This window comes from Synchiropus splendidus, chromosome 4 (genome assembly GCF_027744825.2).
Source record: "Synchiropus splendidus isolate RoL2022-P1 chromosome 4, RoL_Sspl_1.0, whole genome shotgun sequence".
Lineage (NCBI taxonomy): Eukaryota > Metazoa > Chordata > Actinopteri > Syngnathiformes > Callionymidae > Synchiropus > Synchiropus splendidus.
In genome coordinates, this window is record NC_071337.1 from 13,724,821 (window position 1) to 13,735,292 (window position 10,472).

At 41.0% G+C, this 10,472-nt stretch overlaps 1 protein-coding gene across 3 annotated transcripts in view; it reads right to left on the minus strand.

The window, feature by feature from the left end:
• The window catches only part of atxn1a (ataxin 1a), a 74,267-nt gene extending 64,204 nt beyond the window's left edge, over positions 1-10,063 (minus strand). For 2 of the 3 annotated variants that reach the window (XM_053861393.1, XM_053861391.1), the window contains exon 1: positions 9,926-10,063. The gene's annotated coding sequence lies outside the window, so the exon portion shown is untranslated. The remainder of the gene's footprint in view (positions 1-9,925) is intronic. The other variant, XM_053861392.1, reaches the window with a different exon arrangement.
• Between the last annotated feature and the right edge of the window lie 409 nt (positions 10,064-10,472).

Sequence of the window (10,472 nt, forward strand, 5' to 3'; positions counted from 1 at the left end):
TTTAAAAAAATATATATTAAGTGAAAATATCAATATAACATCAAAGGAAGGGTCCACAGTGAGGGCATCCTCAGACCTCAGTCCATTTTTGAGGAGTTTGTAGTTGAATGTGTGGGTTGTTAGTCCGAGCACTCCGGTTTCCTCTAAAAGTCCAAAAATGTTGATTGAGTATTTGAAAAAGTCCATAGGTGTGAGTGTGTGTGTGTGTGTGTGTCCATGTGTGAATGGTTGTTTGTCACCACAGGCTAGCGACCTGTTAAGGGTGCCTCTCACCCAAAGTACCTGGGATAGTCTCCAGCCCACCACAAGGCACAAAAAGTGGTACATGATGAATGAATCAACACCCTGGGTCTAAGTAATGCTGTGTATACTACCGCATCAATATTTTTCACACCTCTGTTTTAAACTGAGGAATACTATCTAACATCATAAGCAAATCAGCCCCCACCTTAACCAGTCTCCATCCTCGCTTTTTCCTGGTATCTTGTTTCTGACTCACATGTTTGAATTGGCTGAGATTTTTTAGAGTCGACTGTCCTATCTGACACTAACCCCCTCCCTTTTACTGGGCTTGGGACCAGGTTCCACTGTGTTCTTCCCTCTTTGGCTGAAGTTTTGGAATCATTTTCTGCCCGGCATCTTAACCAGGACCTGTTCGCCATGAGAGACCCACCCAGCACCATATGTCCCACAACTCTAAAGCGAGTCACTTCCACTTCCAGTCCTTCAAACACTTCGGAAGAATTCTGTTAGCACTAAACATCGACGTTAAAATGGCCCATTTCCTTATAAGATAGAAGACTGAATCACATTACACACAAACTTTGCTCGCCAAAATAACATAACTATACTACACTATATATTTACTATACATACTAGCAAGGAAGATGACATATGCAAACACATCGTAATGCTCGCTGCACTGTCATGTTCTGCTCGTCATCTGGCACCAACAGAAGTAACGCAAGGGTAGTAGAAGCCAAGGACAACAGTGGTGCAGGGTGGGTTTTGGTATTCCAGGGATTGTTTCTGCCATTGGACGTTTTCCTGTTATTGAATTCTTCTCTCTTGGACCATATCCTTCTGGCTTCAGTCCTTGTTGATACTCACACACTTGTTGTGAATTGCATATCAGGGAATTGGATGTACATAAAGGATTTTTTATTTTGTCTGCTCTTGGACTCTGTTCTGTAAAACTACAGGAAGTGTTTTGCGAAAGCCAAACAATTGTTTTGATTTCGTCAGAAGTGGAGATACAGATGGAGCTGTAGGCTGGGGTTCAAACCACTTAATGGTGCTTCGACAAAAATAACATATGTTTGCAGTCTGTGCTCGTAGGTGGGTGATGAATTATGCTCGTATCAATGGAAAAACAGCTCACAGCCACAAACAGATGTTCAAAGGCGGACTGAATTGATTCATGAAGAGCAAGTCCATCTTCTATCTGAGCATTGCTAAATGTTATTCCCCAAAAATATATATATTTTTACTCTACTCTTTTACTCATGTGATTTACATTGATTAAATACTTCTTTGTCTTTGGAAACCTTTTTCTTCTTTATCTGATTTTTTATTTTATTTTTCGTCTATAAGTAAAAGTACATAAATAAATAAAATACATATTTATTATAAAAAGAAAAATGCAAGAAGGAATTTTTCTTCTGATTTTTCTAATCTAATTCTAATTTGACTTATACTCATGTCATTACTATACACAATAATTGTTCTTGTGTACTTTTAAAAAAAAAAAAAAGATAGAAAATTTCAATAAATATACTTGTGTTTTCCTAAATACACACAAAATGACACAATTGGATGCACTATGTTATAGTTTGAGTCAAACTAAAGATAGCTTGTCAGCAACTGGCAATTAAACAGTAGTTGGCTTCAATTCAATAGCTAATTTTAGATATGTAATATGATTATATATTACTCCACCTCAGCTCTTGAAGACAAGTCGCATTGTGTCCATCCGCTTCAACCTCCCTCTGTGATCTTTTACTCCATCATTTTGTGAGATGTGAACGGAACACTGTAACTTTCATAATATCCTAAAAAAAAAAGTGCAATTCTTTTCGCATTAACTTGAGGATGGGATGAAAAATACAATAATCTGTCAGCAAGATTCCAATTTCCACCAAAAGTGCAGTCGTATTAACCACAGACCAGAGCTGCTACTCCATTTTCTACTTTAGAAATACCAATAAAACAGGGAAAGTAATCACAACCACATTTGGCCGGCTGATGAAGGCCAGGCTGTTCTGAGTTTGTTTCTCCATCGTTTAACTCTGTTCTCAGATACCAGTGCTTTTCAATCCCGTCTCTCTCATCCGAGCTGGGGTTGGAGAATGATCAAATACTGCCTGTATGAAGGCAAGATCACAGATATATGATGAATTAATGAGTCCAACATCAGCACGACGAGGTTTCATATTTCATGTACGGATCCGAATCATTCAGGACGAAGAGGGGAGGCTTTGCTTCAACACATCAAGGCTACTTTTGAAAATGGCCTCAATGCATACAAGTGATTTTTCTCCATTTTGTTTTACACTTCTAAGGTCAACAAATGGTGTGAAGTAATGGCCAGCCTGCTGCTTACATTTCATCGATTAAGTCAGGGTTCTCTCCAGTGCTTTGGCAGTATAGGGGCCGCCCACGCTGGGATTTTGACCCCTTATGTTGGCAAAATATTAGTATGGGGGGGATTTCCACAGCTTTCATCAACACATAGCGAAGTGTCAGTCACAATGTCAGCGCTCCTTCACCCCTGGTCGAGCAGGTAGGCTACTGCTTAAGGTAGCGTTTTGAGGAAGGCAGCAGACACCCGGGACAGGTCACCCGTCCAGAGACACCCACACATTTACTTGTCATGTCCGCGTTTCTCCATGCTTTTATTTTTACTGTCACGTCGGTGTTTTCCATGCTTATATTTTTGTGATTCCCGGTTGTTCCCTTGTTTCCTGTTTCTTGTCTCTTTCCAGCTTTCCGAGCAACACAGCTGGCGTGCATTTGATATCCGGAATCTCCCGGATATCTACTTCTCAATGCCAGCTTGTGTCACCAGATGGTTTCTTCGCCTTCCAATGGTAAACTTTCCTCAGACTTCACTCTCTCACTAAGCTCCCTTGAATATTTTAAATTCTGTGCACGCTTGATTTCCTTTTCAGCTGCCTCCTTAGTTCTCATTCTTATTGCTTCATTTCTGTTTTCACCTTCATTCTCCAGTCGATCCGTCAGTGAGTATTTTGCAGCTTTCACTTTTGTTTTCTTATAGATATAGTTATTTCCTTGTGTGTGTGTGTGTGTTTTCCACCACCGTTGATTTGGTCTCGCGAGTTCTTTCCGAGTGCGTTTGTGTTCTCCCCATTTTATTAGGCTGGATTATAATTCCCCTCTCTTTTGTTCCAGGTTTTCCCCAGCCCTTACTTTTAGTTCCTGGTCTGTGTTCTAGTGTCCGGCGCCTTTCGAGTATGACCTCATCTTTGGTCATTAAATCATTAATTTCATCTCGTCGCCGTGCCTTCTGTCGACCAGTACACACTGCACCTGGGTCTAACCTCGGACAGCCATGACATTACCCAGTCACCCTGTTTTTGGACTGTGGAAGGAAACCCTGCGGTTTGGCCTCAAGCTGGAGTCAAACCTTTTTGCAGCGGCGATGCACACCTACTCTACTGCGCAGTAAATTAAGTAATGAATTGAAAAGTGTCTTAATTCATCAGCGTCCTGCAAGCTTACACCGATTCTCCACCCGCTGTGGACAACTGCACATCGTGTCGACTTCTCTGGCGGTCGATACAGATTCAACGTGAGGCCAGTTCCAAAGCCAGCATCCCTTTTTTCACTCAGTTATCGAGCTACGCTCACGCTTATCGACCCAACATTGCGCCACAAATTTGTTGGAAGCCTTCAGTTCTCTCCCCTTTCATTCACAGACTGGTACTGGCTGGAGCATCGGGCTGACTGGTATTGATTAAGGCCATCACCTTATAATAAATGCAGTAAACATCAGTCGTGAAAGGGAACTGAGTCAGAACTGATCTCCCTCAGCAGACTGGAAACACACTTTCTGTTTTACTACGTACGTAAAAAGACAAACAGATGTAAAGTTCAGCAGTAATGGGCCATCAGCAGTCGCTTATTCAGAGGAGCAAACGAAAATCATGTGGTTGCGGAAAAAATAATAAACAAATAAACATCCTTTATGATGACATTGTGCAACCCAAAGCATGTGGATGAATGCAAGTGACGCACGCTAAACAAATGGAAGGAGGAAGCGTACGTGTCGCAGAGTTACAAAGTCATCGAGGAAGAATGAGCAAACACTGTAAGTACAGCTATTGCAAACACAAGGAAAAGTGAATATGCAAACACAAGTAGGACTAAAAACCACCACTGCGGTCGGACCCATGATGAGGACATAGAGAACAAGAGTAGACAACTGCTGAGTGGATAAGTCGATGGAGGGCAGGTGGGCCGAGCGGGCCTGAGAGGTGAATGAGCTGCAGCCAGAATGGAATTTTCTTTCACATGAATTACACAAAGGGAGCGCTATTGATTCTCTTTTTAAAGGAAGTATTTTGTGTGTGGACCAGTGTGCCCTTCCTCTCATGTGTGCGATCATGAGGAGGGGAGGATGAAAGGGAAAGCTGAAAAGGTCCGAGTGAACGGCATGGTTCGGCCAGACAGCTATGTCTCTTGATCTGCTCGACACACCATGCTCAGCTTTTTTTTTTTTTTTCCTCTGGATCTCACACACATTCTTGTCCTACACTTGTAGCGCGTTTCAGAGACTCACTACCTGCAGACACTGGTGCTTTTGCTGCATTTTAAACACAGTTTGTTTTTAATTTAATGATGAGAATACAGGGAATCAACAACATAATTCAACTATCCTACATTATATTCCATTTTAAAAATGGTTTAAAACTACTTTCTGTACCAGCTTATTGAAGCGTTCAAATTTCACAAATCTATGATCAACTATGATCAGGATTGTGTGTTTACATACAAGCTGTATGTTTTAAATCAATTACCACCAAGATAGAACGATATAACTGAGAACTGTTTCTTTTAAAAGGAGATTAACTATGAATTAAAAAAATGAGAAAAAATTATTGAACATATTTAAACAGTCTAATTGTTAAATTTAAGAGGCAGAATTCACACAAGCGATGCACCTTGAGGCTCGGTCAGTTAGTACTTCTTCACCACAGCCGCGGCTAATCTCTCTGGCTCGCTATTTTTGAGGAGCAGATGTCAGTGATAGACAGCTCCTGCATGACACTTAAATCCATAACTGGATTCAATGTAAACATGTGAGGTTTTTTTTCTTCAACATGACTGATTATTAGCATGTAAGATGTAGGAGAACTTTAGTCCACTGTCTTAATCTTTAAGTCCATACCAAGTTATAATGTGTGCATATACATCAAAATCCAAGCAATAATGTGATAAATAAACACAACAACAAGAGTGTCACAAGCCAATACATGGTAGCTCAGCAACATTCATTTCTTCCACATACTGAAATATGTAAATATTCAACCCCTTCCTGAGAGTCTTCCACAGGCTTTAGTTATCAATTACTTAACAATTATCAGTTCTATAGTTAGAACACAGGCGCATCCAATTACCTTCATGAGTTCCCTACACATCTCTTGAATCACGTCGGTGCCGGAAGCCCGCTGCTCCTGACATACAACTCTGGCGAGGCAGGGAGCAGCATCATCCAGCAGATGTGTCTGAGCGAGCTGGTCGCTGGGCACATGTGGCTCTGACAAATGAGCCCAGCTCCGTCAAATAGCTTGTGATTAGGACACATTGCCGTCTAATTGCTGCTCATTACCATTTGAAAGTGAGTGGCGGCTGAAATCAAAGAGTCGGTCGTGGGGGTTACGTCGGCGTGTACATGCAATGACTGCACATTACTGGGCTATATTTTGCATCTCCTGATCAGATAGCTATGATTTATGGCACCACTTGACAAGATAAAGAGAAAAAAACCCTTCAGCGGCCTCCAAAACAGAACAGGCCAAGTGTGTTTAGTACTGGAACACTTAGACAAAAATTGTTAATCATCCAAGTAAAACTAAAGGTGACAAGCTCAAGATAAAAGAGGTCATGTTTTTGCCTGTGTTTATTTGTCTGCCTTCGCAAAACAGCTAAAATATGGATTTCAGTGAAATGTTCAGGTAATGTTGACAATGTTTGATGGTGTTCCAGATTGCAACTAAACCTAAGAAATCCACCACCGCAGATGGAAAAAAAAAATTTGAAATACAGTGAAACGTCTTGTTTTGTTTTGTTTTTACTGCCCCCCAAACATTTGCTGATAATTTAACTTATTTATTTTATATTTTTGTGATTCTGCTTTTCATCTGAATGAAAAGGTTCTTTCAAACATTAGAAGTATTTGTCTTTTTTTTTTTTATTCCCGCAGTATCAAGTATCAAATACCTTCCTAGATATCTATGTCAAGTTTGCAGTTTTAGTACTGTGATAACCCTAGTGGCTTCAGTGAGTTCAAGCTGTCCCAAATAGCTAATTTGGATTTGGCAACTGACGATATGAATGATATTTCAATTGCTAAAATATTATCTCATTACATGGATAAAATAAATGTGCGACAAATTAACAGCAATATTGAGACCTAAATGTCTTTCTAATTAAGTAGTTCGATCAATGAAGAAAATCTGGCAGTACATTTTATCTGATGTATTTGCTGTTAATTGTGATACAACTTTCACAGTGAATTTACTCTGCAAAACTCAACATACTATTTAAATATAAGAACACATTTATTTCTTAAAATAATTATGATTAATTTAAAATTAGAATGCGCTTGAATTTAATCAACATTTTCCACAGACACAATCTGAAACGACATTCAAAAAAGCTTGAAAAACAAATGACGGAGGACTGAAAACGTAAACAAATGCACTTTTTTTTTCTAGTGACAACAGCCTAATTTAAATGGGGTTAAATCAACACAGCTAGCACACAATTACAACTTTTCTTTCCCAGTCAGACCAGTCACCTTCCGCTACGACAAAGTTTGCACTTGATTTTAGTCAACAACATCAGGCGTTCAAATAATCAGAAGTACCGAAAAAAACATGTTTACTCTTCAACTTCTGCTATTCTCAGCTCCATACTGCAGCATTTGCATTTCTCCTATGGTTATGTACTCACTACAGTAAAGAAGTCCACATCCTGAAGGACTTGGCGTTCACTTGTGTGTGTGTGTGTGTGTGTGTGCGTGTGTTTGAACTTCACCATATCCCAACCTCACATTCCTTTCTAAAAAAGAAACTCACTGTGTTTTTTCCACTCCACCAACATCTGTAAAGACATATTAAATAGGGACTGTTTCAGTCTGGATATCGAGAAGAAGAAAACTTACCACACAAGCAAATAGATTTTTTTGTCGTCTTCACCAGCTCCCGTTCATATAAGGCATGATATCAGCGCAATAGCAGTGGAGGCTCACCGCCTAACCGACAGTTGCTGACACAAATTCAAACTAAATCCAAATGTTCAGCCCACGTCATTACTCACACCTGAACACCTCGCCCCCAAACTTCCATTTATTAACACAAGGAAGGCACCACTTACTGATTTCCACATCCTCTTTTTCTAAGTTTAAAAGCTTTTTGTAGCTCTAGTTTCATTTTATCTGAAGAGTCGCAATGCTCGAAGTGTAACAGCCATAGAAAGGGAAATTTGAAAAGCCAATATCCAGTCTATTTATATTTTAGCGCACACAGGATGAGCATGAACTTCTGCTGTTTTTCTGAGTGCACGCTCTACAGCGAACACCCACAGGTGAAAGCAGTGAATGAATAATGGTTGTCATGAGTTCCACAGGTTTCCTCTCAAATACAAAAACATCAGGTTAAAAGGTGACCTAGTACTGGCTGTGTTCATCAACCACCAAGTTGTAAAACAAGTAGCGGCCCTGTTGTCAGTCGAAGGGCCAGGCCTTCTGCTATCATGAAGGATGACACTGCGTAAAGAAGAAACGTCCAGAATGTCGCCTGGATGTACAGTTAACAATGATGAATATGGAAAAAATATGCCCGAAGTTAGGTTGTGCTAAATTAATTTTCCCTGTTCCATTGAAGCTTAACTTGCCATTAATTTGAAATAAATATTTTGAGCGAAACTTCTCATTCTAATATTATCTCTCAACTAAGACTGTTTGTTTTGGGTTCATTTCTCATCAAATATTTAAAGTTCACTTTTTTTTTTTACACAAACTAAGAGCTAAGCTGTCGATTAATTATCATTGATGGTAACTGGATGCTGAAAAAGAGTTGAGAGGTGTTTATTCCTACAGCATTCACATAGCTTTTCATTGAGGAATTAAAGACCATATCTCTCCCAGTGATGGGAGACATTCTGCCTGGAAGGATCCTTTATTAGGATGTTAAAGGTTTCTCACTGATAAAAACTAGTCAATATAAGAAATCTAGTTCTTGGGGTGATATTCTCACTCATTTAGCAAATCAAAAACTTAAAACAATGCATTATCTGATTTTAAACCTCACTCTAAATAAGGATACACAGTGCTCCAAATGCCATAAGCTGTGAGCTCAAACACATCAATTGATATTAAGTCACTATCACTTTCAGAATCTTTCTACCACATCTCCCGTCACCCAAAAATGTGAATAAGCAACACCTTTATCAGACAGATTGCTGAGAGTTTACACCCTCCAAGCCTTGTTACCCTTCCATCTTGTTACCATACTCTACTCTACCATCTTCTGAGTATGAAAATGTGCGATTTGTGGACACCCATTTTTTTTATTTTTCATTATTGTCCATTTATTTTTGGGGTCATATGTCACTTATAATTAGATCTCTGGCTCATTCAAGTGACCTTCGCATTAAAAACACTGAAAATACTAGCATAGTATGAAGCGCAGGAACAAATCAATATATTTTCTTCAACTTTTCTTTTCATAAAAGTAATTACTATCCTAATAATTCGTAATTCGGTATCATCGCTGAGAAACAGAAGTGGAGATTTAGGCGATATTTTCCCAGATGTCATGTTAAATTCATAATGTGAGTAAGAGCAAAGACTGGCACCACTCAGGAGGAGTAGCCTGAGTGCGACTCGGAGGTGTAAACAGAGTAAAAATAGCCTGCTATCACAGGCTTCCCTACAGTCCCGTTATATAATGGCCCAAGCTCGGATGAATGACATCACGGGTAGTCCAGCCATCACAAACGCCATGTCCTGTACAACCAGCCGGTAAATCACCGTAGCGCTCTGTCAAAACACTTTTCAAAGCGGTCGCACACGCCGAAACAGTCTCAAACGTTTCGATTGCCTTCAAGTGGACCGGCTCCTTGGAACCGGCTCAGTTCCCTTCGTCTACAGCCGTGCACCGAGAAACACTTCCGCGATGGTGAAACACGTATTAAAATGCCCTGACAGTCCGTGACAGTGGAAGAATAGTTCGAAATAGCGTCCGGGGAGCATCGGGGATGGGTGTTGAGCAGTTTGGAATTGTGTTGAACGCTGGGGGAAAGTGCAAAGACGAGTGGCGCAGTTGCTGGAAGTGCAGCGGCGAGTCCGACAGCAGTACGCCGGGCGGACGCGCTCCTCGCTCGGTTGCAAACCAACCAGACTTGCGCTACTTTCCCGCAACTTTAGCTCCACTTTAAATTCCAGCCGTGAATACGAATCATTTAAAAACCTAAATTGTGTGTGTTCTTTTCACGTCTTGACACTTCAATCGGGTCAAAGTGGTGAGGTAAACATTCTTTCCTAAATGGTTAAAAGTGAGAAACAGAGCGCCACCCAGTCCAGATATTTCCTCCACACCGCTTAGAAATACGCTACAGTCTGACGAGCAATGCGCTGCCGCTGAGAGAGGCACACAAGGAGCTGTTTTTCCGGACTTACTGTGGGGTGCAGTGGGCAGCCGTGTGAGCGTGTCTCCGTGTTGCCAGGGCTCCCCCGCTCTGCTCCGGCGCTGACGGTGGAAAGCGTCTCCCCGCCTGGTGATGTCTGCAGCGGGCAGCTATCAGCGCTCCGCCCCGCCCTCCTCTGGTAGAGAGGCGTCGACTCACACGGAGACCAGAGAGAGGGAGAAGAGCAATGGAGCAGTTTGGAAGCTACTCATGCAAAAGTAGTCGCAGAAGAGCAAACACAGCTGAGTAACAAGCGAAGTGCATCGGGCGTGAGGATGAACACTACACAAATGAGATCACTGGAGTTTAGATTACAGGCAGCAGTGGGGATTTAAACCACAATAACTTCATAACAGTGAAGTGTGGAGAGGGGAATAAAAGGGAAATGTTTGTACCTCTGCAAAAAAGGCTACGATTAACAACAGTACAGTTCCATCAATGTCCTTTTTCTTAGTAGCGTTTTTGTCCACTGTTTTGTCCACAACACTCATTGTCGTTGTGTATTTGATCTCCACTGGGTAATCACTACTTCTTGCTCT